General features: G+C 41.0%; 1 long non-coding RNA gene across 1 annotated transcript; it reads left to right on the top strand.

The window, feature by feature from the left end:
- Window positions 1-1,609: 1,609 nt before the first annotated feature.
- On the top strand, window positions 1,610-3,892 carry LOC142131226 (uncharacterized). Its single transcript, XR_012686359.1, has 3 exons — window positions 1,610-1,790; window positions 2,110-2,159; window positions 3,751-3,892. It is a non-coding gene; the product is annotated as an uncharacterized LOC142131226 (long non-coding RNA).
- The last annotated feature ends 3,198 nt before the right edge of the window (window positions 3,893-7,090 follow it).

Raw genomic sequence — 7,090 nt, 5'->3', positions numbered from 1 at the left:
TTGGGGGAAGATATTATCCTATGCACAGTAGACTTCCTGTCTGTTATTCCATTGTGGGGTACTGCAGTACAGCCGCTTTGTTTGAAATAACAGAGAATAGCGGCTCAGGCTAGATCCTTGGCAAATGTAAAACGATGCTAAGAACCTCAAGTTCGGTCAATCGATGGAAACTTTTACATATAAACAAATAAATGTTATATATATATATATATATATATATATATATTTCGTGTCTGTTGGAAGAATTTGTTTTTGTTTTGCTAGTAGTCATATTACTCAAATCCCTGCGCATGGTCATGCAAGCAGGATTCAAAATTGCGCAATACAGACAGGTCACGGCCCAGCCGGTCTTCTGTGCTTGAAACAGTCAGTGTTTGCGTTGTTAAGCCACATGCAGACATGACTTGGCGAGGTCACAAATAGTTTGTCTTGGAACTCGAAACAATGTTCTTCCTTTTCTGATAAAACCTGCTCCTGCAAGTCCCCCGCACTGTGTAACCGGTCCTGGTATCCTCGGCGGCCTCTGTATCCTTCATACCTGTCGGCGCCGTGTGCAGGTTTTAGAATCAACATTTTCTCACAAGTTTCCTTTTTTTTTTTCCGGGCACCCTGTATGTTGTCTGCTACTTACATTATACAGTGACCTACACAAACCAGTTCTCATAGCAGTCAGAGCTGGTACAGGCTAAGTATTGCCAGTATAACACCTTGACTATTGGGGGGGGGGGGGGTTAGTGAACACTGCTAGGTGTAGTATGAAGCCTCCCGCTCACACCTGAACTTCCCCATCGCTTATTGTAAAGGTACTTTCCACGTTTCTAAAAAAAATAAAAAATCTACTTTCTCCAGCCCTACCCTGAGTATCGTATAGTTTACTGCAGGAAACCAGTTCATGGTCATCTTATAACCGCCATCCAGCGCTGCAGGTAACTGCTGACCACTGATAGCTAGAATCTGAATGGTTGCCAACGGCAACATCTCTACTTTTTCCTTTTTAGAATGTTTGATAAATCTGCCCCCTAGTCTTCGGGTACCTGGAATCCAATATACTGGGGAAAGCCATCTGCAGTGTTCATGGGGGTGGCTATAAAGTTGCCCATGTAAAATGTCATGCAAATTTACTGCTATTTTTCTCAATGTTAAGCAATGAAGTTTGGACATAATCATTTTTAGGCATGAAGTCCAGCCTTGGTTTACTTGACAAACATGAGCTCCGATATCGGAAAAATTTCTCTAAACTACTTTTTTTTTTTCTCTTCTTCTTTCTTTCTTTCTTCTTCCTCCCTTTCTTTACATTTTTACATACTTAGACATGTGTGTTAATCAAGTAGACAGGACACCAAAGAGCTTACAGGGCAGTACTACTTGTAACTGGTTGTACAGAGTCTCTGATGAAGATTCAAGCAATTTTCTTATTTGCTGATCCTAATGGAGTCTTTATTTGTGCCTATTTGCACTAACAATCAGTAATACCTGGTGATTAATGGTGTATTTAGAGCCATTAGCTTTGCTAGTTAAGCAGTGACCAGTTCTCTCATCATTACCCACGAATACAAGAGATCTCTCGTGTCTCAAGGTTTATGTGAAGAACACCGGAATCTCTGTTCAAGTATTAATCACAATTCTGATTGTTTGTTTTAGATCTCAGATTTTGGACTGGCAAAGTGGAACGGGTTGTCTAATTCCCATGAGCTGAGTTTGGATGGGATCTGTGGAACCATTGCCTACCTCCCACCAGAGCGCTTCAAGGAGAAGAACAGGAACTTCGACACCAAGCATGACGTTTACAGGTGAGAAGAGCTAGCAATCTATCTCGAGGCTTTCCTGCATTTTGGGGACCCTCCATTAAATTCTTACCGTGATTTTGTAACTGAAGTGTAGCCGTATCTAATCCTACTGACACATCTAAGATTCTTACTCTGCATTTTTCACTTAATGTGTTTTGGTGGTGCAGACTATATTAAATACTTGGCCCAACCACATGCTCCTGGAAAATGACTGTAATTTTCAAAATATATTCTATGGACATGTTTCGTTAGTTACTTAGTGCCTTTTGGGTTGTCTATTGTATAGTCTAATATTGTTCCTTTCTTCCCATCCTCTTTCTAGTTTTGCAGTCGTCATTTGGGGACTCCTTACACAGCAGAAACCTTTTGCAGGTAACCTTTTTTTTTTTTTATAAGTTGGCTATGGCTTTCCTTTTTATTAGTACAAACTGTCTTGATGCCTGTTGAAGACCAACAAAATTGGTTGAAGATGTGACCTTCGTCTATAAACATCGGAGGCGGTTATATTGTGAGCTGAACTTGGTCATGTCAATAGTTTCTAGTAAATTGATTGGCTCCATTATCCCAATTGTGAAGCGCTACGGAATTTGCTGGCGCTATATAAATAAAGGATGATGATGATGATATTGGTTCAGCTTACAAAATGCTGCCTCCCCAGCTACATCTCCTGCCGTCAAAGTTATGTTTCGGTTGTCAGTGTCTATAGTTACATCAGGGGCGGATCTAGAAAAGTATCCTACCCGGGGCGATTTGGGGGGTGGGGTGGGGCTATTTAGGCCACGCCCCCTTTTTGACTTCAAGGCTGCCGGCGGCTGCACAATATGTGCAGGTTTGCTCGGCAGTGACAATGTGCTGCCCGGCTGCTCTGATTGTGTTTTAAACCCAATCAGAGCAGCCGGGCAGCACACTGTCACTGCCGAGCGGACCTGCACATATTGTGCAGCCGCCGGCAGCAAGCCCCCTGGATCCGCCACTGAGTTACATTAAGTGGTTTTTGTAGCGCAAGACTTCACGTTTGCCTGCTCTAACTGGTAACACTTGTATACTGTTAGATCGCGAGAGCAAAAGTGAAAGTTGCTTTAAGAGAGAGATTTGCGAAGGTCGTACGTATATGTTAATGACTTCCAGTGTGGCTGCGGCATTTTATCTGTGCGCTCACCAGCATGAGAAAATATATAACGTCAAAGCCACTGCAAACCTCTTTAGTTGTGCCTTGTAAGGGAATATAAGACTGACGGGGACGGTCAGTCCCAGAATCCCTTCATCCTATCTACAGTAACTTCTAGTAGTTAATGTTTCGCAACAATATTTACGTACATCTATCTCAATATTTACTTTCAATAAATACAAAGCCAAAATAAAAAAGGCTATTGTGTCCTTTTAAATCAGTGTTTCTCAAATCCAGTCCTCGGGACCCCCTAGCAGTACATGTTTTCCATATCTCCTTGCTGGGGCGCAGGTGTAGTCATTACTGACTGACACAGTGTAGCAGGTGGTATAATTATTTCACTGGTCACCTGGCAATCCTGCACTGTTAGTGGGTACTGAGGACTGGAGTTGAGAAACACTGTTTTAAATATTATTTTTTGAGATCGATTTTTTTCATATTAGTTGGACCTCGGGCTTAAGATATATATATTTTTTTTTTTTTACTACTATACCCCCCAAGCCGCTCTTCCCCTCCCTCTCTATTAAAGGGAGCTTCCAAGACTCTCTTTCCCCAAGTCCTGCTGATCAGGATCTCACATTGTTGTCAGTTTCCGGTGAATTGTTACATGCCGGGCAAGCTGAGGCACATACAGCTTAATGCTTGTGAGCTGTGTTTGTGGTTAGTGTGATGTTTTAAGTGCGGTGCGTGGGCGCAAGAATGTAAAGCGTACACGATCGAAGAAAGTGGTTTATGGTATTTTTATTTTTTTTAACTGATTTTATTTTATTTTTTTTCCGAACGCTTTTATTTTAGAGGAGAAAAACATTCTGCATATCATGGTGAAAGTAGGCGGCGGTCTGCGACCAGACCTGGCTCACATTCCTCGATCCAGACCCCAGCAGTGCGAGGACATGATCAAACTAATGCAGCAATGTTGGCACGACAAGCCCGGCAAACGGCCTTCGTTTCAAGGTAAGGGGGCGAAACTAGCGCCAGCCTCTTATGTAACAAACTACATCATTGTCATTAAATATTACAGATCTGCGAAAACTTTGAGACTTTGCTACAACGTTATGTTACGATGTCCAGATATTTATTCGTAAGACGCCAGAGACTCTGTAGCGCGGGCGAGCATACAGATACGACATAACTAATACAGTGGGCAAAATCACAAGAATATGACAAGTTACACCTACGTAGCACAAACCTGTAGTGACTCGCACAGAATGTAGCGTACGACATGACCAGGACATGTAAGGAAGACTGACGGCAGACAGACGTGAGACAACAGGGAGAGTGGAACTTGCCCACAAGAGCTTGCACTCTAGAGGGAGGGATAGTAGGAGCAAGTGGGAGAAAATGGCGATTGGGGTGGATGAGATGGTCGAGAGGGTAGAATAGGTGAGTTTTGAGGGAGCGTTTGAAGGATTGTAGGCTGGCAGGGGCAAACGCAGGATTTCTAGAGCCCAAATGAACCGTGAGCATTCTGAAACAGTGTAATTATCCTGTAGCATAGTCATACACTGCCTAACTATATCATAACCTCACATAATTACATTATAATTAAAGTGTACTCAATAATTCACTTTTCTAATATATAATTAACTACATCTTATAACATTAATTAGACAATTTATTGTATATATCTACATACACCATTACACCGAGTCATGTATAATTTTCCTAACATATTTTGTTCACATGGAAGTGTTATCATTCTTTAATGGTCATTTCAGCATTTGAAAAAAGTTTGTGAACAAATTAAAACCCAAGTGTACGAGTACTGTATCACCCTTATACTAAAAATATATTATTGTGTTTATTAATTAAAAACTATATACATAATCACAAGTGGGGAATTGTAGCTAAATGGATATGTTAGTTATTAGTTTCTTCAAATTTGTGTCCTGTATTTGAAAGCCACAAAAGCTGTCTGTGCTCAGCCTTCTGGAGTCAGTAGAACCTTCCGTGTACGTTTCAGGGGATAGGATTAATTTGTCTCTTCAGATGACAGTTAAGTTAGACCCAGGAGCAAGTGCTAGCGTAGGACTTCTCCTGCCACCCCACATTGCAAATGATTCTTCCTCACACTTCTTTTTGCCCTATTCAAACAAACGTAGACAAAGTGGAAGAGAAAATATGAGCTAGACTGTGATTGGCTCCTCTGCATTCCACAGATTTCGTCATGGCAGTGCGATTATGTAATACAGAGTTTATCACGGATTGCGGTGTAACATTGTAATGTGGACATGTCTTCTCTTTGTCCACCCTTCTGTGTTCTGCCATCTGGAATGTGAGGCTAATGACCAGTGTTCGAAGCCTACAGAGCACCTAAGGTCCCAATTTCCTAGTCAGTTCTTTTTTTCTTTAATTAAGAAATCCTTACAGAGATAGTTAACTAGGGTTAGACTTTACTTAATCTGGCAGTCAGTCAGAGCACTCTTATTGCCTGAGTAGATAAACACATTAATCATAGATCATTCACTGTGAAATTCTTTCTGCAGTCACTAAATGAAAGTGATCTGACTTACTGATAGTGGGAGAAGGTCTTAATAGTATCATGATGGGCTGGGTCCGGAGCCTTGGGTTAACAAGATCTATAAGGGTTTTTTTTTTATAAATGTGAATAAAAGATCAAATTGACTCAAAGCAGAGACACCCCTGACTGTCAAGACACTAACTTCATTTAAGATTTAGAAGTGACATAGGTTATTTATTTATATGTTACTATATGATGTTTTCCTGTACTTTGAAATAAATATTTGCCCAACCTGCTGAAAACCTGTCAGAATCTGATAAATCAGATAGTCAACTGGCTACTGAAGTGGTATTATTTAACCCAACAGTCATTTTAGAGGCATTCTGTACAATAGATGAGAAGGGACACCAGCCTCAAGCATTTTATCTGCTTAAATGTGCCTAGCACAGGGGAATGTACTGTATATGTCACTGTAAACGTGCTCAGTTTCCTGGAATGTGAAAAGTCACCATGTGCGTAGCCTTTCTCCAACACATGAGTAGTAATGAGTAAAAGGTTATGCTATATATGACAACAGCTCAGTAGCAGACATCAAAAGAAGTAGGTTATCCATACGCACAAATAACATCATAATTATAAACTGAGCTTGCCATGCTTTGTGAGATTAATCATCAAACAAGAATGAGGTTTGTCCAACACCTGCTTTTAAACACCAGGTAGTTATTCATACATCAGAAAATATAACAATGGTTTAATTCAATTAGGATGTTTATTTAAGTAAGTCATTGGGAACGATCCACTTACCACAGTTTATTTACTTTAGTCACCTCCTATATGCTTCTCTCGTGTATTTGTCCTACCCCTGAAAATGCTATATTTGATTGTTGTTTTATGCCTTGCTGGGCTGGGCCAGGGAGCAACTCAATGAATAGGAGATCGCTCAGTCCTCGGCTAACAGCAGCCTCTTGACACGTCACAAAGAGACCCAGGCTGGTTGTTTACAGGGCAGAGTGGCAATAGTCATTACGGACACTTGTAAAGCTTAAGGTTTCATTGTGACGTGACAAGGGTGCTGTGTATTGTGTGGCAGTCACAAGGTTGCCCTCTGTATTGTGTGGCTGTGACAAGGGTGCTACAGCAGCGAAGACCTCACAGCAGCCTTGTGACTGCCACACAATACACAGCAGCCTTGTGACCACCACACAATACACAGCACCCTTGTCACAGCCACACAATACAGAGGGCAACCTTGTGACCACCAAATAATACATAGGGCAGCCATGAGATCGCCACCAAATACAGAGAGCAAAATATGATTTTTATTGATACTGACAAACTGTACAGTTAATGTGTGAGAATGTGATTATCAGTTGTTGGTCATTTTCATATCTCCTAACACCTGAAATGGCCAAAAGGGAATGTATAAGATTTGTTACATATATATCTATTCTTTCTTCAAGTGTTCATGCATCTGAGCAGACTTCAAAATACAAATAGTCTATTAAAGTAATTTTATCGTTTTCCGATAAGCATTGTCTAAGCGATTTCTTGTGGTTCCAAAGCACAAACAATTTATTTTAGCAAAGGCAAAAGTTTTAGCAGTTCAATACATAATTATAATACAGTACAGCCGATACCAAATACATACATACCGCCGCGCCCGCTGCGCTCCAC

Source organism: Mixophyes fleayi, unplaced genomic scaffold (genome assembly GCF_038048845.1).
Source record: "Mixophyes fleayi isolate aMixFle1 unplaced genomic scaffold, aMixFle1.hap1 Scaffold_34, whole genome shotgun sequence".
Taxonomy (NCBI): Eukaryota; Metazoa; Chordata; class Amphibia; order Anura; family Limnodynastidae; genus Mixophyes; species Mixophyes fleayi.
This window is presented reverse-complemented; position numbering and strand designations above follow the sequence as displayed.